We start from the raw sequence: 20,764 nt of genomic DNA, 5'->3' as shown, positions 1-20,764 counted from the left end.
AGAAAACAAAGGAAACATAATTTAAGTCATGTTGGAATCAAGTCAGACTTTTGCAGAGGGATTTTAGTAGATGGAATAGAAATGAACTGCATTTCAAAGACTTGGAACAACTCCAAAGACAGCAAATTGTGTGATAGTGTTTATTTGTTTGTTTGTTTTGAGAAGTAACAAATATCTTGGTAATTTTGAACTGAAGGGGAAAATAGAGACTGGACATTTAGGTGCAGACAAGTAATACAAATTATTTTACATATTAAAAAGTTTGTTTTATTTTAAAGTTAATAGATAGACATGAAAGCATTTAAAGCATGAGAGTAATGTCATTAGATGATCTTTCACACTGTTAAATGCAAATTGGAGACTACACTTGGGAATTTTCTGAACCGTCAAAACTATTTAACCCATGTAAGTAAGTAAACTCATTCTAGCTCATTTCATGAACTTAAGTGAGACTTAATTTAGGCTATTTCTTGTAAATGCCTCTGATAATCATGAAAGAAAGCTTCTAAGTGGCATGGTAGTAGAGAATCCACCTGTCAATACAGGAGATGCAAAAGAAGCAGGTGGATCCCTGGGTTGGGAAGATCCCCTGGAGTGGGAAAAGGCAACCAACTCCAGTACTCTTGCCTGGAAACTTCCATGGGCAGGGGAAATGGCAGACTATAGTCCATGGGGTAGCAAAGAGTCAGACATAACTGAAGGACACACACAATCATGAAAGCAGATTAAGTAATCTTCCTAAAATTGGGATGAGTGTTAATGCAAGTTTGTGTACAGTGAAGGCAAGTCAACTGAAATGTTAGGGGTTTGAAGCAGAGAAAGGTTTATTGCAAGGTCATGCAAGGAGACAGGTGATTCATGAACTTAGAAGCCCCTAGCTCCCCAAAAGAGTTCAGCAAAGCACTCTTAAAAAGCAGATGGCAGAGTGGGGTCACAGGGTATGTTATCAGCTCCTGCACAGTTCTCTGGCTGAAGGTGAGGGAACAGTGTGGTGTCACAGAGGTTAATTTAAATCAGACATTACTTTGCCAACAAAGGTCCATCTGGTCAAAGCTATGGTTTTTCCTGTAGTCATGTATTCATGTGAAAATTGGATGATAAGGAAAGCTGAGTGCTGAAGAATTGATGCTTTTGAACTGTGGTGTTGGCGAAGACTCTTGAGAATCCCTTGGACAGCAAGGAGATCCAACCAGTCCATCCTAAAGGAAATCAGTCCTGAATATTCATTGGAAGGACTGATGTTGAAGCTGAAACCCCAATACTTTAGCCACCTGATGCGAAGAACTGATTCATTGGAAAAGACCCTGATGCTGGGAAAGATTGAAGTTAGGAGGAGAAGAAGATGACAGATGAGATAGTTGGATGGCATCACCGACTCTGGACATGGGTTTAAGTAATCTCTGGGAGTTCGTGATGGACAGGGAGGCCAAGCATGCTCCAGTCCATGGGGTCGCACAGAGTCAGACATGACTGAGTGACTGAACTGAACTGAACTTAGGCTCCAGGAGGCCTGGGTTTGTGCACTCTTCATTATTAAGTAGTTAACATCTTCCATTTGGGATGGAGTGGGTGTTCACATCTGCAAAATAACTCAGGAATTCTGCATCAAATACTGTTCTCTAGGTACTTCAGAGAGGAGCTAAGGCAGATAGGCTGTTCCAGGAACGCCCAACAGAATCCTGCTCAAACACTTGAGATGGTCACTTGTGACCAGTGTAAGGTACGGAGTTAGAGTAGGTGAGGTTCAGAAAAAGAATGAGACTGGTACTCTACAGGAACAGATCACCTTTAATGAGGCGAGAAGGGGCAGAAGTCAGATTAGTGAGCAGCTGCTGTTCTTATCTAAGAAAAGAGTAAGTATATATAGGCATGTATGTAGAAAGCTATTGTCTTAAGGGGGCCTGTTCTTTTCCGAGATTTTTGGGAGTAGTTATCTCTTACATGGCTGGGGTAAGGAGTTCTGGAGATCAGCCAGAGGCTGGACCAGTTTGGAGCTGGGCGTAATCAACCTAATGTCTTTTTTCCTTCGGGTGAGAGAGTTCTTTGTTTTGCCTAGAATGGTGGGGAGGACCTGGAGGGGAGTTTTAACTCTAGGCTACCTTGAGCCATGCAACTTTCCTTCATTCCAGACTTTAAGGGATATATATATATATATATAAAAAGAAAGAGATGTGGGTGCCATTAATGTTCAGGGCTTTTTTTGTGCTGATAAATGAGCGTCATGGGTTTGTAGTCTGGGAGGAAGGAAGTCTAAGGCCTGTAGTGTTGATTTTCTATTTTTGCCATCAGAGCTTTAAGCAAAAGAACAGTCTTGACTTGGTCTTGAGAGATGGCCCGAATCTATTCCTGGAGAAACCTTTGAAAGAGATTGAAGAGACAGGGTCTACACACAAGGAATAAAATGATAAGTACCAATGGTCCCAAGAAAGGGAGTAACCAAGGAAGGGCCTGTTGGAATAGGTTTTGGGGATTGTAAAGGTTTTGTAACTCTTTTTTGCAGTGTTCAATTCTGTCTCTAAGTTCTTTGACTCTGTCCTGGACTATGTCCATTTCATTAACAAAATTGTAGCAATCTTTTTCTAGAAAAAGGCAGGTCTCTCCCCTTTCTGTGATGAAAAGGTCCAGGGCTCATCTATTTTGTAGGGCCACAGAAGCTAATGAGTTAATTTCTCTTTGGACTGAAATGAAGGACCCTGTTACTTGCTCCATATCTTCATTAATTTCTTGGGACAGCTTGTTGTAAAAATGAGCCGAGGTCTAGATGTCCCCAATCTCGGTGTCTAGGGCATTGTGGAGTTCTGCCAGCAGAGTGGAGTGTAGGAAGCTTGGTGTGGGAGGAGCCCAGGAGGAACCATGGGCCTTCCATACATCACCTCAAAGGGGCTCAGTCCCAGGGTCTTTCTGGGCAAAGCCCACCCTCTGAGAACAATCAGCAAAAGTTTAGTCCAATCTAGATGTACCTTGAAGGTAAATTTGGTAAGAGTTTTTTAAATTATTCTATTCATCTTTTCTACCTTTTATGAGGACTGGGGACGGTATGGAATGTGAAATTTTCAGGGTATCTGTAAGAATTGGACAAGTTGTTGGGTACCTTGGATGTAAATTTCAGGCCATTATCAGACTGTAGGGATGAAGGCAGACCAAACCTGGGGATAATTTCTGTGAGGAGGATTTGGGCCACAGTGTGGGCTTTTTTGTTTGTAGTGGGAAATGCTTTTACCTATCTCGAAAAAGTGTCCACAAGGACCAGGATGTATCTGAATCTCTGAACTTGGGGCATATGAGTAAAGTCTATCTGCCAATCTGGTGCTGGGAGGCTGCCTTGCATTTGATGGGTTGGAAAGGAGGTAGGTTTATGGGTGGGAATTGGGATTAATACATTGACATGTTTGACAGGAGCGGGTAAGGTTATCTAAATATTGTTGGTCACCCGTGGATATGGGGAAATGGTTACAGAGGAACTGTTGGAGTGTCTTGGATGAGGGATGAAAGAGTGAGTGCAGATAAGAGAGGATTTTTCTGGTGGTGGGAGGGTGAGATGGAGTCAGAGCTAAGATGACAGGGGACTGGAGGGAGGGGTGGGACAGGGCTATCTCTTTTGCCTTCTGGTCTGCAGCATTGTTGTAGGCTAATATGAGACTTCCCTTTTGATGACCCCTACAGTGGAGGATGGCGGCTTTGTTTGGTAAGAGTGTTGCTTCTAGAAGTTTGTGGATCAGATCTGAATTAATAATGGGGGATCCCTTTCGTGTTAGGAAACCTCTCTCTCTTTCTCCATATTAGAATGTTTGAGTGAAGTATGTTATAGGCATATTTGAAGTCTGTGTGGATGTTAACTCTTACATTTTTAGCCAGAGTCAAAGCTCTGGTGAGAGCTCTCCATTCTGCCTGTTGAGAAATGGTGTGAGGTGGCAGAGGTGAAGCTTCGTCTGGGTCTCGTAATTGTAGCAAAGGTCCCCTGGATGATGGCATATCCTGCTGCGAAGGGTGGTAATTTCTGAGAGCTGCCATCAAAGAACCAGTGTAGGGTGTCTGGGTCTAGGATGGGCTGATCTGTTAAATGTTAAAAGGGGTTTTGGGTAAGATCTACTGTTAGGCTGCAGCTATGTAGGAGAGGGTCTGTTGTAGATGATGTGGGTAATAAGCTGATGGGGTTAAGCAGAGAGCAGGGGGAGAATGAGAGCTGAGGGTTGAGAGAAAGGCATGTAGGACCTGTACCCTGGAAGGGGAAAGGGAGAGGAAAGCCCGATGTGATAGTAAGTCTTGGAAGGTGTGTGGAGAACAGACTGTTGAAGGGGCATGTCTAGAGAGTTTATTTGCTTTGGGTATGAGGGCTGCGATTGCAGCCATGGCCTGTATGCAGGGAGGCCACCCCTTGGTCACCATGTCAAGCTGTTTTGACAGATAGGCTATGGGAGCCCAGGTATCTCTGGCCCACTGACATAAAAGTCCCAGGGCCTGTCCTTGGTTGGAATGTGTAGAGAGAAAGAATGGTCTGGTGTGATCTAGCAGGTGGAGAGTTGGCATTTGGAGGAGGCTCTAGGTGAGCTGGCAAATAGGATTGGCCAGAGAGGAGGGGTTAAAGAGGGGCTCATCCAGACATCCTTTAGTCGCTTCATAGAGTGACTTTGCAATGAGGGAGAAGTTAGAGATCCAGATATGGAAAAAGTTTAGGAGGTAGAGGATAGACAGGAGTTTTCTTTTTGTTTTTGGAAGTGGACAGTTAATTAAGGCCTGGATTTTATCTGGGGGAATAGTTCTTTGTCAGTGGGATATGGAGAGCCCCAGGTAGGTGACATTTGTCTGTACTACTTGGGCCTTGGATCAGGACACCCAATAACCCCAGGATCTTAGGGCCCCAAGGAGTTTAGCAATATGTTGGAGGCATAGTTTTCGAGTTGGGCTACAAAGGAGGAGGTCATCTACCTATTGGAGGAGATGACTTGGGGCTAGGTCGAGTGTCTGTAGGTCCTTTTGTAAAGCCTGTCCAAAAAAGTGGGGGCTGTCACTGAACCCCTGGGGGAGAGCAGTCCATGTTAGTTGTTGGGAAATGTGAGTCTCAGGGTCTTGCCAGGTGAAGGCAAAAAGGGGTTGGGAGAGGGGGTGGAGGGGAATAGTGAAAAAGGCATCTTTGAGATCTAATACTGTGAAGAGGGTTGCAGTTGGGGGTATGGCAGACAGAAAGGTGTAAGGATTAGGGACTACTGGGAATGTCAGTGTAATAGCCTCATTGATTTTTCTCAGGTCCTGGACCAGTCTCCAAGAGTTTGGTCCCTTTTTTTACTGCCAGAATAGGGGTTTTGTGTGGTGAATGGGTAGGAATTAAGATAGAGGTTTGAAGAAGATGGTCTATAATAGGCTTAAGTCTCTTGCGGGCCTCTAGGGTGAGAGAGTACTGTTGCTGGGTGATTATAGTTGAGGAGTCTTTTAGGGTAATGTGGACAGGAGTTCAGTCACAGGGTAGGGAAGATCCCCAGGAGGAGGGCATGGCAAAGTACTCCAGCATTCTTGCCTGGAGAATCCCATGAACAGAGGAACCTGGTGGGCTACAGTCCATAGGTTTGCAAAGAGTTGAACACAACTGAAGGGACTTAGCATGCAATCACACACATGCAGCCTTGCTCTGACCACTCCTCCTTTCTTCTTTGTCATAAGTGGTAATGTTAATTAGAATTTCCATCACTGCTTCTTGTCACATTCTCTGTGATATCCTGTCATGGTGATATGCACACCTATGTTTCAATTGCCATTCCTAGGTTGATAACCCTTAACCTACTACTAAGTTTCAAGACTAATTTTGTCATATGCTCTCGAGGCATCTTAAACTTAAACAAAATCAGTACTTACTAAATTCTTTCTCATGAGCAAGCTTGTGCTTGCTCCCATGTTTTACATCTTATTTAATGACATCTTGCCTCCTGTTTTCCCTAACTACGTATATGATTTCTTCTCTGACCTGTGTCACTAATCCCTCACCTATCTTCAAAACATCCCAAATTGTGAGTGGGCATTCTCTTTCGTGATGCTAGCTAGCTGACATCTCATTTAGTAATACAAATACCTTGTGCATTTCATTGATCCCTATCTAGTGTTCATTAATCCTGGAACATATAATCCTAACGTCTTCCATCATACATATCTAACTTCTTTCAGGACCTCTAGTTGCTCCTCTATCTGACAGTGTTCTCTGTGTGTGATATCATAGCTCCTTCTGTATCTGGTTCCTCTTTCAGGGAATCTAGGCCCTCTAGGTGCTTCCACAGCAGTAGGTCTCAGGGTCAAGGGTCAGACCAAGATGACTCCAAGGCAGTTGGCAGCTGTGACAATAGACTAGCCCAAATGGAGGAGTGGGGAACAATGTGATTTATCGTCTCTGTTTCCTAAGTTACTTCTGCCATGGCCAATGTGTCAGCAATCACTAAAAGTTAGCTTTTGCCCTATTTCTTGTGACTAATCATATCTGAGAAGAAGCGCATGAGATATTGGTGATGGTCTCTGCTTCCCAAACACAATGGTGCTCATACTTGTCAGAAAGGTCTAAGTCACCAGAATGTTCTCCCCGTGAGTCTTAGTCTTCTTGGCAGTAGAAATCATCATAGAATAATGGGCTGAACTGAAGTTGGGACCCTAAAAATCTAAAATAAGCCACAATCCATGGATATGTTGTACTTTCCTGGGGCTAGTAGGTCAGAGTTATACTATGGAAAGAGATGAGTAGAGAAAAAGGGTTCATCCTTCCTTGACTTCCATTCATCTCACCATTATCCTCTAGTGTAACCACCTGTGGTTGCAGTGTGCCCACTTCCATAATCAACACAGTCAAGGCTACCCCAAAAGCTCAGTATTTGCATATTTTGGAGAAATGTTTAGAAGCTCACAGACTTACCTGATGGATCTCTGAGAAGCCCTGACAGTAGCAACAGGGAATCTAGCACATCTAGAATGTGAGGATATAAAAGAAAGGTGACTGGCAGCAAAGAAATCACATTACATTGCCACTAGAGGAAGCCAGGAGTGTTTAGCAAGAAATACATTAAAAAAAAAAAAATAGAGAAAGAAGTTTACAAGATACAAAGATAGAGAACAGTTTCTTTTGGTTCCGTCTCCCATTTAGCTTAAGACCCCTATCTCTTTCTTGCCCTACCTATGCTCTTTATTATTTAATGAAATGTTTCACCTCATTCTTGTTTACCTAGAGATTTGTGTGCCCCAGGTAGAAATGAGCCAGAAGGAATATCCTTCCTCCTCCCAATACAGCTTCTTCTTTTCAACAGATGGCCTGGAAGTGGTCAGGAACATTCTGATTGTGGTGTTCAGCCTTTCCTTCATGCATAACTTGCTCCTGGGTTTTGAATTCACCTATATGATTCCTCAAACCAAATATACTCTCATTATGACTGCCTGCCTCGCTTTCCTCACAGGTAACTCCCTGTCTTCAATCACCAGTAACTTCCTGTCTTCCCTGACATAGGATTGGAGGCATACTTGGTTTGTAGGTCCAGGCTGTGGTCTCTGACTAACTCAGCCCTCCCAGTTCTTTGGCTTAGATACGCAGCTGCCAAATTGGAGCCACCACTCAAGTGGCATTGCCCTTTGGACAAGGCGCAGTTGTGCGTGGTAGGGGTTTGGAAGTCAAGCATATGTCGGGTTAACTTAAGTACGAGAGACAGGGTCCGTCAGAAGGGACTTTTCTTTTTCTTTTTGTCTGGACATCAGGCATCCTTCTGCTCAGTGCACTCCTGTTGTATCACCACATGCTAAATAAGGGTGAATTTGTGTACCGCTCGAGTTACAAGGTCTCCTGGATAATTTTCACTGCGTACTTAGACATTTTATTGTTATTCACCTCTGGTGAGTGTCTTCAGGGCCCTTGATGGGAGCTAAGAACCAATTCATCTGTGAGAGGATTGGAAAGAGGATGGAGGGAGAGTTACCAACCTTTGGATTTTAAAGGGCTAGTGGGGGAGTTAGACTCACTCTGAGGATGGTTCCTGCAAGGATGTTCAATATGCTTGATTCTGAGGGAACCCCTCATTTCCACCTTTCTTTTCATACCTGCCCCACTTAAGAGTGGAGATAACTGCCAACTTCAAGACTAACGAGAGTGGCTGATAGGGAACGTTCACTCATGTGAAGGCAGTGACCCTGGGGCATAGTGTCCTGCCAGGACAGCCCAAGGCCAGAAGCAGTAACTGATGCTCAGTGACCACCTACAAACTCCGGAGAGTCTTCTAAGAAGCCTTTAAAATTTCCCTTGGAACTAAACTTCCTAACTCAGAAGCACGTCCTCCGTCAGAAAGAATGCTCAGTTGTGTTGAGCACTGCCTGTGTGTGTGCTCAGTACTTAGTCGTGTCCGACTCTTCCACGACCCCATGGACTGCCAGGTGTCTCTGGCCATGGGATTTTCAGGCAAGAATACTGGAGTGGGTTGCCCTTTCCTCCTCCAAGGGATTTTCCCAACCTAGGGACTGAACCCAAGTCTCCCGCATCTCCTGCATTGCAGGTAGATTCTTTACCTGCTGAGCCCTCAGGGAAGCCCCAAACCTTGTGCATGTGTGCTCAGGCGAGTCCAGCTCTTTGTGACCCCATGGACTGTAGTTGGGCTGCATTTAAGCTATTCTGCACACACTTCTAAACTCTCCTGCTAAAGCATCCCCCTCCTGAATGACTTTTGCTAGTTTAAAGGGAACCATTAGGCTTTAGATCTGGGCCTCGTGGCCCATAGGGAGGGAAGAGTTTCTGTGACTTTTCTTTTGTTCCTTCATCACCCTCCCCTGGCTTCTCTTTTCCCAGGATTCCTCTCTCTCTTACAGTACAAGCAGTCCATTGATGGTTCTGGCAGCCTGATCACCATCCCCAAATCTGCCAGAGAAAGTCAGGTTATGGAGCAACATGTGGTTTCTATCAAAGTTGTCTCGTTTCCAGCAGGTACTGCAATGCGTAGTAGTATTGTCATGCTACACTACACCCACATGAAACAAGATTCGCAAAAAAACCCACACATCAAAGCATGTCGTGTAACCAGGGCTCTATGATTTGACAATTTATCTTACAGTATATGTTCATCTTAATGGCAACAGCTTGTGCATATGTGGTGTGTGTAGGTCCAGCTGTATAGTCCGGTTTGGCATTATATAAATGACTATAACTAGGTTGGGGTCTATAAGATCCAGAAAACTTAAAGAATTTTTTTTTTATCATGACCAGCTTTTATTTGTTCTCATCACTTAATAACACCTGTTATTAGTATAATAAATATCATCATATAACTGATAGTTGCTGTATTATTAACTCTAGATATCACAATGATTTAGAATAAGGTATGCTACCTTTAGTCTCATTGATTTTATTGTAAAATATTTCAACACTTCAGAAAAAATACAAAACAACATATAAACACCTGTATATACATCACCCAACTTTCACATTATAGACATAACTGATATTCCCATAATTCTTTTTCTAGTCTTAATTATCTCATTCGTTTCACTGCAAAACACCTTTAATGAAGCGTGTTGATAATTTTACATTCATGTCATTTTTCTTACAACTTTATGCATCTATAAAATCTGTAGAGAATAGCTATCCAATTGTTCAAAGATCAGTAAATGCCATACTGTACAGATCATTTTTAGCAACTCATTTTTCACTCAACTCTATGGTTTTGTGATTTATTGATAAGTTTTGACCTACTTCATTCATTCAAACTACTGTTAGGTTTTCCCCTTTAGGGATACAATGTGAAATACTCATTCGCCAGTCGATGAGAAGCTAGCAGTTTTCTTTTGTTTTTGTTGTTTTGTCACTAAGCTGTACGCGGCTCTTTTGTGACCCCGTGGACTGTAGCCCGCCAGTCTCCTCTGGCCATGGGATTTCCAAGGTTGCCATTCCCTTTTCTAGGGGATCTTCCTGACCCAGGGATCGAGCCCATGTTTCCTGCATTGGCAGGCAGATTCTTTACCACTGAGCCACCAGGGCAGCCCTGTTTTCTTTATTCTATTACAAATAGTGCTGCTGTGAATATTCTTATACAATTCTGCCCATGAGCAAGAGTTTCTCTTGGATGTTTAGGACTAGATCAGCTGTATCAGAGAATGTTTTCAATATGATAACTGCCTGTGTTATTGTTGTTCAGTTGCTAAGCTGTGTCCAACTCTTTGCAACCCCATGGACTGCAGCACACCAGGATCCCCTGTACTTCACTATCTCCCAGAGTTTGCATGTCCATTGAGTCAGCGATGCTATCTAACCATCTCATCCTTTGCCACCCCCCTTATTCTTTTGCCTTCAATCTTTCCCAGCATCATGGTGTTTTTCAGTGAGTTGTTTCTTCGCATCAGGTGGCCAAAGTATTGAGCTTCAGCTGCAGCATCAGTTCTTCCAATGAATATTCAGAGTTGAATTCCTTTAGGATTGATTGATCTCTTTGCAGTCCAAGGAACTCTCAAGAGTCTTTTCCAGCACTACAACTCGAAAGCATCAATTCTTCCATGCTCAGTCTTCTTATTTGTAACAAATAATGAAGTGTTTCTTTTTATATGTGTACTTTTCTTAAACCATAAGCTCCTAGAAGGCAAATAATTGTCCTCTAATAATTCCTCAGCATCTGAAATAGTACCTATCAGAAACCCACAAAAATGTAGGACCTAAGAACTGAGGCCCCCAAGTATAACTTACTGATATTTTTCCAGCCTCACATTCAGGTCTACAAAGAAAAGCACTGACTTAATGCTACATAAGCTTTTGCCTGTGGGGTAACAATTCTGTAGTAATATTGGTGCCAAGAAACATGGGAAGAGGGATTCTTATTCCTTCAGTGTTTATTAAGCGAATATTTATTCAATACCTACTGAATATCCCTGGTGTTACTAAAGTTGTTACAAAAATAACACTGAACAAAATAGACAAAATCTCTGCTCTTATGGAATTTAGATTCAAATGCATGTGAGCCTCTGAGTGCATGTGTATATGTTGTGAGAAAACTAAATAAACAAATAAGTGACTACTATTTCATATATGGGTAGGTGCTGTGTATTCAGGAAAGGACACCTGCTTTTCTGTTTGAGGATGTACCCCATTTGGCAACAGACCAAAATGTATGCAAAATGGTTTACTTCCAATACATCACTGTTATAATGAATTCAGCTTAAATGCAGAGTAGGTAATTTCTCTTTGCTACAAATCATGCTTTCTGGAGAAAACACAATGAAAACTTAAGACTTCTCAGTTTTAATCAGGTCCCTTGGATTTCCCAATTCAACTAGCAAGTGGCTCCCTGGGCACCAGCAGATGTTATTTCCATCCCATAGACTGGAGAGGACACTCTGGCAGAGCCACCATCAGAAATCATGACCTGTAACTGGTGGCACCTCAGAGCCTGGGGTACTGAGGTCTATGCTGAGTGTCTCATTCCAAAATACACTCACAACAACATAAAAAAAAAATAGCAAAGAGGAAGAATCTCTGTTCTTAGCTGTTCATTTTTAAAATTCATCAGAGCCACTTGCTCTTCCTTGAGAATAAGGAAGCAGAGTTAGCAAGTCCCAACACTGAAGTCTTCCTGTAGAAGGGTCCTGGGTTAGATCCCTGAGTCGGAAGATCCTCTGGAGAAGGAAATGGCAACCCACTCCAGTACTCTTGCTGGAAAGTCCCATGGATAGAAGAGCCTGGTGGGCTACAGCCCCTGGGGTCACAATGAGTCGGACATGACTGAGCAAGTTACTGTATTGTACTATACTGTAGAAGGGTGAATGTTGAATTTTATCTGTCCTGTTACTCATCTTCCAAACCTCACCTATAGAAGTGAAGGTCTCTGATGACATGCCTTCTCTCTGTTGAGATGACCACTGATCATTTGGTGAGCCTGGTAAACTGTCAGAGCAGAAGTGGAGCAGAGATGCTGCTGTCATGAGGTCACAGGGTCAGTGAATCTTATCCCTGTAGAACTTGCCCATTAGTGTTTTTGATACACATCTTTAAAAATTCCCTCAGCCTTTACACAGAAGAGAAAACAAAGGCACAGATGGGTGAGCTAGGGTTCCTTCTCACATTCCGGATCTGTCTCATTAGAGTGGGGTTGGGTGGAGAGATCAGGGTACTCATTTTAATGTTACCCTCTGTCCTGTTCCCCGGGTATGTCCTAGGGAAGAATGGCCCCAGGGAACGAATCTTCAGTGACTGAGTTTATCCTGCTGGGTTTAACACAGCAGCCAGAGCTCCAGCTGCCTCTCCTTTTCATTTTCTTAGCAATTTATGTGGTCACTGTGGTGGGGAATGTTGGCTTGATTATTCTTATTGGTCTGAACCCTCACCTGCACACTCCCATGTACTACTTTCTCTTCAACCTTTCCTTCATTGATCTCTGCCACTCCTCTGTCGTTACCCCTAAAATGCTGATGAGTTTTGTAAGCCAGAACATCATCCCTTATGCAGAGTGCATGACTCAGCTCTGCTTCTTCTCCTTTTTGTTATTGATGAGTGCTTTATTTTGACATCAATGGCCTATGACCGATACGTGGCCATCTGTAAGCCCCTGCTGTACAAGGTCTCCATGTCCCATCAGGTCTGCCTCATGCTGACGGTAGGTGTATACACGATGGGGCTTGTGGGTGCCATGGCCCATACTGGGTGCATGCTGAGACTCTCCTTCTGTGATGGAAACATCATCAATCACTACATGTGTGACATCCTCCTCTCCTCCAGCTCTCCTGCACAAGCACCTCCATCAATGAGCTGGAGATTGTCATTGTGGTGGGTGTCAATGTCATAGTGCCCAGTATCACCATTTCCATTTCTTACACCTTGATCCTCTTGAACATCCTTCACATCCGTTCTGCAGAGGGCAGGTCCAAAGCCTTTAGTACCTGCAGCTCCCACATAATTGTGGTTTCTCTTTTCTTTGGACCATCTGCATTCATGTATCTCAAGCCTTTTCCTGCTGGGTCTCTGGATAAAGATAAAGTGTCCACAGTTTTTTACACCACTGTGGGGCCAATAGTGAATCCTTTCATCTACAGTATGAGGAACAAAGATGTCCAAGTTGCACTGAATAAAGACTTTGAGGAAAAGGGTGTTCTAAGTGGAATTTGTTACTATTTGTTACTAGTAATTATTACAAATATTACTCTTTCCTTCCCCTGTGACAGCTAAGGTGGTTCTTTCTCAGATCTTCACTGTGAGAATCTGCTGGGGTGTTTTGGAGGTAAAATCCAAGAAAGTATGGCAGTCCCCTAAAACTGTGGCTCCTATGGTGTGCTGCAAGTCTTTGGGGATTTCTAAGAGTCAGATATGACTTAGTGACTGAATAACAATGAATCTTAATACATATTTAATAGATACATGCTATCTCTGACTCTAATCTAGCACCACACGATTCACTGTAGACTTTCCTTTCTGTGTATTTGTAAATTCTTTCTTTGATGGCATCACTTACTTATTTGACTGTACATTATAAGGAGAAAGGGTTTAAAAAAAAAAAAAACTGTATATAAGCACTGTAATCCAGACGGTAAATGTGTTTCTCACACTGGTATTGATTTGCAATTCTGAAACTATCACATGTGTACTGAGTGTACTGAGATTGAATGAATGAATGATAAATGATAATAAATTTAGATAATAGAAATTTTGTTCTAACAAAATGCTTTTGTTCAAACGCATTATTTTAACAACTCCCTGTGAATTTATACTTATTTCAAAATAAATGTTAGCTGTAATCTCGTAAGCACAAGTTGAAGTTAATACATATCTAGGAATTCTAGTCAGACACAACTGAGAGACTGAACTGAACTGAGGAATTCTAAAGTCATATTTTCTTGAAATAGAAGTCTATGAATAGTGATTTTCTTTTAAAAATAAATTTATTTATTTTAATTGGAGGTTAATTACTTTACAATATTGTATTGGTTTTGCCATACATCAACATGAATCCGCCACAGGTATACATGTGTTCCCCATCGTAAGCCTCCCTCCCTCCTCCTTCCCTGTACCATCCCTCTGGGTAGTCTTAACAGTGATTTTCTTATGTGCTCTATGCTTAGTCACTCAGTCATGTCCAACTCTTTGTGACTCCATGGAATGTAGCCCTCCAAACTGCTCTGTCCATGGGAATTCTCCAAGCAAAAATACTGAAGTGGGTTGCCTTGCCCTCCTTCAGGGGATCTTCCCAATTCAGGGATGGAACTAAGGCCTCCTGCATTGCAGGTGGATTCTTTACTGTCTGAGCCACCAGGGAAGCCCAAGAATACGGGATTGGGTAGTCCATCCTTTCTCCAGGGAATCTTTCCAACCCAGGAATTGAACCAGCGTCTCCTGCATTGCAGTCAGATTCTATGCCAGTTGATCTACCGGGGAAGCCCCTGATTTTCTTACAGACTTAATTTATTAAAAGCAAAGACATATTGAGTTAGAACAGCCCAAAGTCAATTTTCATGGAATATTGGATTAGCATTATACCTAATAGCATTTTATTGAAATAATAATGTCTAAAAGCAATAAAAATATCATTTTTCTATATGTCTATAAAATGTGAAAAATATTTAAAGATACTCAAACTGTTTTATAAAACAAAGCAAATAACCTTTACTGAAGTGTTTATAAATTTTTACGAAAATTAATATGTTACCTGGAATGACAGTTAATGAAATTTTCAGTGACATTAACTAGGTTTTCATTTTTATGACAGACAGAGAGGATCTTTTTCTATGCCCCAGGAGTTGTATATTCCCTGAAAGAAAACTAACATTTACTGTCATGATTAGGGTGTAAAAATAGACACCAGTTTCTTGCCTTATCATGATGAGAAGGTCTTAGGGGAGACTTACCCCTGGATTTCTAATCAGGTATAAAAAATTTACAAGCCTTAAGCAAATGCCATGTGCTCTAAAACATGGTGGTGTAGCTGCCAAGTCTATGGTTTCCCTTTACAGTCTCCTAATAGATTTATAGCTACAACTTTAATCTGAACCTTAGACTAACTCTGTAATGTTCAGACTGCTGTATCAATGCTCTGACTCTTTTGCCAACACAGAGAGAAGATTCTGTGACTGCATCTCAGCTTCAATATCTCCAAAGCCAGCTCTTCCAAAAGAGTGGAGGAGAAACACATATGAAGCTCCCTCGGCACTGAGTTCCTTCAATGGAAGGAATGTGAGTTAACCAAGTTTCTTTTTATCTCTGTTTCTATAAAATGAGTAAAAGCATTTCTACTGAATAACAAGAAACTCCAAGGTCTGGATCTGTGACTTGACTTGACTTGCTTGTATTGTTCTGAGCATATCCTCTGTGTTGGCTTTGTCCTCATTCTGGTAGCAGGGGAACTACAGCAGTTCCAAGTGACAAATCCAGAACATAGCAATATCAGAGGAAGGAAATATTTGTTTTTCTTCTAAAATTTTTTGGTTAAAATGTATGTATTATACAACTTTGATATCATAAGAATACAGCTTGGTATGTTTTCATTAACTCAACAGCTGGTTTAATCAGCACCCAAATTAATTTATTTCTCTTTCATGCCATCCTACAAAGCATGGTAAAGTACATCCATCTTGTTTTATTCATCCTCTGTTCCTCTAGGATGGTATAGAGCAGAATGTATAGAAACAACGAAGTATAAAGTTTAGGCCACCGAGGCTCTCCTCCATACCTGTTACCAGTTATTGACTTCATAATATCTTGTAGCAAAGTATCTGTATATCCTATAGACTGTTAACAACTTCCTTCCAGGAAGCAGAATATAGATGTGACTTCTGCTCAATAGGAATTCTCTTTCTTGAAGGTCATCATAGAGAAACTGAGATATATAGTAGAGTGATGGAAACTTGAGTAGGAATGAAAAAGTGACTGGTCAGATGAGTAGGTTGGAGTGATGGGGATACATTCCTACCACTGAAACTTGTCAAGAGGTAGGTTTGTTCCTCAGCTATCCCATCCCTCTATTTTTCAGTAAAGTTAGAGCTATTATTTGTCCCTTACTCATGAAAACCAAAGATATGGGAGGAGTCATAGGTAAACTTATGGCTGGTCCATGTTGATGTTTGGTAGATACAAATGCAATACTGTAAAGGAATTATCCTTCAATTAAAAATAATTAAATTTAATAAAAAAGACAGTGATTTATTTTTTTATTTATTTTTATTAAAAAAATTTTTTTTTATTTTTAAATTTTAAAATCTTAAATTCTTACATGTGTTCCCAAACATGACCCCCCCTCCCACCTCCCTCCCCACAACATCTCTCTGGGTCATCCCCTTGCACCAGCCCCAAGCATGCTGCACCCTACGTCAGACATGGACTGGCGATTCAATTCTTACATGATAGTCTACATGTTAGAATTCCCATTCTCCCAAATCATCCCACCCTCTCCCTCTCCCTCTGAGTCCAAAAGTCCGTTATACACATCTGTGTCTTTTTTCCTGTCTTGCATACAAGGTCGTCATTGCCATCTTCCTAAATTCCATATATATGTGTTAGTATACTGTATTGGTGTTTTTCTTTCTGGCTTACTTCACTCTGTATAATTGGCTCCAGTTTCATCCATCTCATCAGAACTGATTCAAATGAATTCAGTAATTTAAATGTTGAGATGAGTGTGCCTTGAGACACTATGAAGCAGAGGAGGACTTACATGATTTCTCCTAGTCTGAGACTCTTTCTCATAAATAAAACTTATTCAAAAGTGATTTTATAGGGACAGAGCTGTGCTCCCTGTTAATGAAATTTTTTTCTATTCTCACAGATTTCTAAATTTGAAAATAGAATGCTGGCTAGAAATCATTCCTTATTGACTGAATTTATTCTTGCTGGATTAACAGACTGTCCAGAGCTCCAGCAACCCCTCTTTCACCTGTTTCTAATGATATCTGTTGTCACCATGGTGGGCAACCTGGGCTTGATCATTCTTATTGGTCTAAATTCTTACCTCCACACCCCCATGTACTATTTCCTCTTCAAACTGTCTTTCATTGATCTCTGTTACTCTTCTGTTTCCACCCCCAAGATGCTGATGAACTTTGTGTTCAGGGAGGATACCATCGCATGAGTGGGGTGTATGACTCAGCTGTTTTTCTTTCTCTTTTTTATCATCTTTGAGTGTTATATGCTGACCTCAATGGCCTATGATCACTATATGGCCATCTGTAATCCCTTGCTGTATAAGGTCCATGTCCCATCAGGTATGTTTGGTGCTCTCTTTGGCTGCATATGTGATGGGTTTTGCTGGAGCGTCTGCCCACAAAGGGTGCATGCTTAGACTAACCTTCTGCAATGTTGGTTGCATCAACCATTTCTTGTGTGACATCTTCCCACTCCTCCAACTCTCTTGTACCAGCACCTATGTCAATGAGATGGTAGTTTTCATTGATGTGGGTATTGACATCACAGTCCCCTGTTTCACTATCCTAATTTCTTAAATCTTCAAATATTAATATATAATATATTCTTGTTGCTTGTCTGTTTTGCCTAGTAGTTTGTATGTCTTAGTCCCATGCATGTAATTTGCCCCTCCCTCCTTCCCTCTCAGCTAGTGCCTCCCCTGACAGTTCCCAAGTAGATACTAGGTAACTAGGGAGTCAGCAATGTAGCCCACAAAAGCCAACCTTCAGTGAGGGGGTCCAGAGAAAGTTGAAGAGGGATGAAGTGGGGATCTGAAGGAGCTGATGGGGAAGATCCAGCAGGGTTTGCCTACTAGTAAACAACTTTTGAAACTGGGGACTTTTCCAAATACATGTGTTATATCTGAAATATCTTATAACACATATGTATTGCAACCCACTCCAGTATTCATGCTTGGAAGATCCCATGGACGGAGGAACCTGGTAGGCTGCAGTCCATGGGGTCACTAAAGTCGGACATGACTGAGTGACTTCACTTCCACTTTTCACTTTCATGCACCAGAGAAGGAAATGGCAACCCATTCCAGTGTTCTTTCTTGGAGAATCCCAGGGATGGGGGAGCCAGGTGGAGATTGCATCTATATTTCTGCCATTTATATAGATCAATCCCCACCTGCCATCTATGGGGTCACACAGAGTTGGACACAACTAAAGTGACTTAGCAGCAGCAGCATTAATTATTTTAATGGTGAGGGTTTTTCTTGTCTTTTTTGGTGGTGGGATAATGGATTTTCCCTTTCATTTGCTTTCCTCTGTTAAAATGACTTCATAAAGTTCTTTAAAAAGTAATATGTAAAAAACAGCAAACATTATTCTCAATGGTAGAAAACTTAAAACATTTCTTCTAAGATCAGGAACAAGACAAGACAATTGCAATTAATAACAACTTTCATCACTATTATTCAACAAAGTTTTGGAAGTCCTACCCGTGGCAATCAGAGAAGAAAAAGAAATAAAAGGAATCTACATTGGAAAAGAAGAAGTAAAACTCTCACTCTTTGCAGATGATATACTGTACATTGAGAAACCCTAAAGATACCATCAGAAAATTACTAGCACTAATGAATGAATTTAGTAAAGTCACAGGATACAAAATCAATACACAGAAATCCCTTGCATCCCTATACACTTATAACAACAGATCAGAAAGAAAAAGGAAAAAATCTCACTTATTATTGCAACAAAAAGAATAAAAAACATAAGAATAAACCTACCGAAGGAGACAAAAGATCTATATGCAGAAAACTATAAGATACCAATGAAAGATGACACAAAGCAGGTGAAGAGATATATCATGTTCTTGGATTGGAAGAATAAAAATTGTGAAAATTAATATACTACCTAAAACTGTCTATAGAGTCAGTGCAATCCTTTCAAATTACCAATGACATTTTTCACAGAACTAGAAAACAAAAAAATTTGCAACTTTATGGAAACACAAAAGACCTCAAATAGCCAAAGAAATCTTGAGAAAGAAAAATAGAACTGGAGGAATCATCCTTACTGCCTTCATAACATACTACAAAGTCACAGTGATTAAGACAGTACTGTACTGGAACAAAAACAGAAATATAGATCAATGGATCAACATAGAAAGCTTGGAGATAAACCAATACACCATGGGCACTTTATCTTTGACAAAAGAGGTACGAATATATTATACAGTGGAGAAAAAGACAGTTTCTTCAATAAGTGGTGCTGGGAAAACTAGACAGCTACATGTAAAAATGAAATGAGAACATTTCCCAACACCATACACACACACACACACACACACACACACACAAAAGAACCCTCAAATTAAAGACCTAAATGAAATGTCAGAAAATATAAAACTCAATAACCGTAGGCAGAACACTCTGACATAAATCACAGCAGGATCCTATTTGACCCACATCCTAGAGTAATGGAAATAAAAACAATAAATAGAAAAAATGGGATTTAATTAAGCTTAAAAGCTTTTGCACAGCAAAGGAAACCATAAACAAAATGAAAAGACAATCCTCAGAATGGGAGAAAATATTGCAAAGAAGACAAGTGACAAAATATTAGTCTTCAAAACGCACAAGCAGCTCATGCAGCTCACTCTCAGAAAAATAGACAACCCAACCAAAAAATGAGCAGGAGACCTAAATAAACATTCCTCCAAAGACGACATACAGATGGCCAATAAACATATGAAAAATGCTCAAATAACTCATTATTGGAGATATGCAAATCAAAACTACAGTGAGGTATCACCTCGCACCAGTCAGAACAGCCATCATCAAAATCTACAAACAATAATTGCTGGAGAGCATCTGGAGAAAAGGAAAACCTCTTGCACAGTTGGTGGGAACACAAATTGATATAGCCACTATGGAGAATAGTATGGAGGTTTCTTAAAAAATACTGGAAACAAAATATCCTTGTGAATGAGTGCATGCTAAGTCATTTCAGTTGTATTTGACTCTCTGTGAACCTATGAACTGTACCCTACCAGGTTCCTCTATCCAAGGAATTCTCCAAGCAAGAATACTGGAATGGTTGGGTTGCTATGTCCTCCAGGTTATCTTCCAGACCGAGGAATTGAAACTGCATCTACATATCCTGCATTGGCAAGCAGGCATGTTCTTTATGACTGACTCAGCAATTAAACTACTGGGCATATACCCTGAGAAAACCATAATTGAAAAAGACACATTTACCCCAATTTTATTGTAGCACTATTTACAGTAGTCAGGACGCAGAAGCAACCTAGCTGTCCGTTGACAGGTAAATGGATTAAGACGTTGTGGTACATATATACATTGAAATATTACTCAGCCATAAAAAGGAACACATTTGAGTCAGTTCTAGTGAGCTGGATGAACCTAGGACCAATTATACAGAAGAGTGAAGTAAGTCAGAAGGAGAGAAATAAATATCGTATGTGTGTTATGCTTTGTTGCTTGGTCGTGTCTGACTCTTTGTGTCCCCATAGACTGTAGCCCCCCAGGATCCTCTGTCCATGGGGATTCTCCAGGCAAGAATACTAGAGTGGATACCTATCCCTTCTTCAGGGGAACTTCCCAACCCTGGAATCAAACCGGGGTCTCCTGCATTGCAGGCAAATTCTTTACCAGCTGAACTACCAGGATTAAAACATATCTATGGAAACTAGAAAAACAGTACTGATGAACCTATTTACAGGGAAGGAATGGAACACAGACATAGAGAAAAAACTTGTGAACAAAGTGGGGAAAAGAGAGGGTGGGACTAATTGAGAAAATGGGATTGACATACATTCCCTATCATGTGTAAAATGGGTAGATGATGAGATGCTGCTACATAGCACTATATAAACACTGCCAAGCCTGGCACTCTGACAACCTGGATGGGTGGGATGATGGGG

At 41.2% G+C, this 20,764-nt stretch overlaps 3 pseudogenes; all 3 read left to right on the top strand.

Moving 5' to 3' along the window:
• The first annotated feature begins 6,511 nt into the window (after positions 1–6,511).
• LOC101103934 (transmembrane protein 225-like) lies at positions 6,512–9,036 on the top strand (annotated as a pseudogene).
• Positions 9,037–12,135: 3,099 nt separating this feature from the next.
• On the top strand, positions 12,136–13,079 carry LOC101111061 (olfactory receptor 8B3-like; annotated as a pseudogene).
• A 3,678-nt stretch (positions 13,080–16,757) lies between these two features.
• On the top strand, positions 16,758–17,409 carry LOC105604043 (olfactory receptor 8B3-like; annotated as a pseudogene).
• The last annotated feature ends 3,355 nt before the right edge of the window (positions 17,410–20,764 follow it).

The sequence above is a fragment of the Ovis aries genome, chromosome 21 (assembly GCF_016772045.2).
Source record: "Ovis aries strain OAR_USU_Benz2616 breed Rambouillet chromosome 21, ARS-UI_Ramb_v3.0, whole genome shotgun sequence".
In the NCBI taxonomy this organism is placed as follows: domain Eukaryota; kingdom Metazoa; phylum Chordata; class Mammalia; order Artiodactyla; family Bovidae; genus Ovis; species Ovis aries.
Note: the sequence above shows the minus strand (reverse complement) of the source record. Positions and strands in the feature narration are given on the sequence as shown.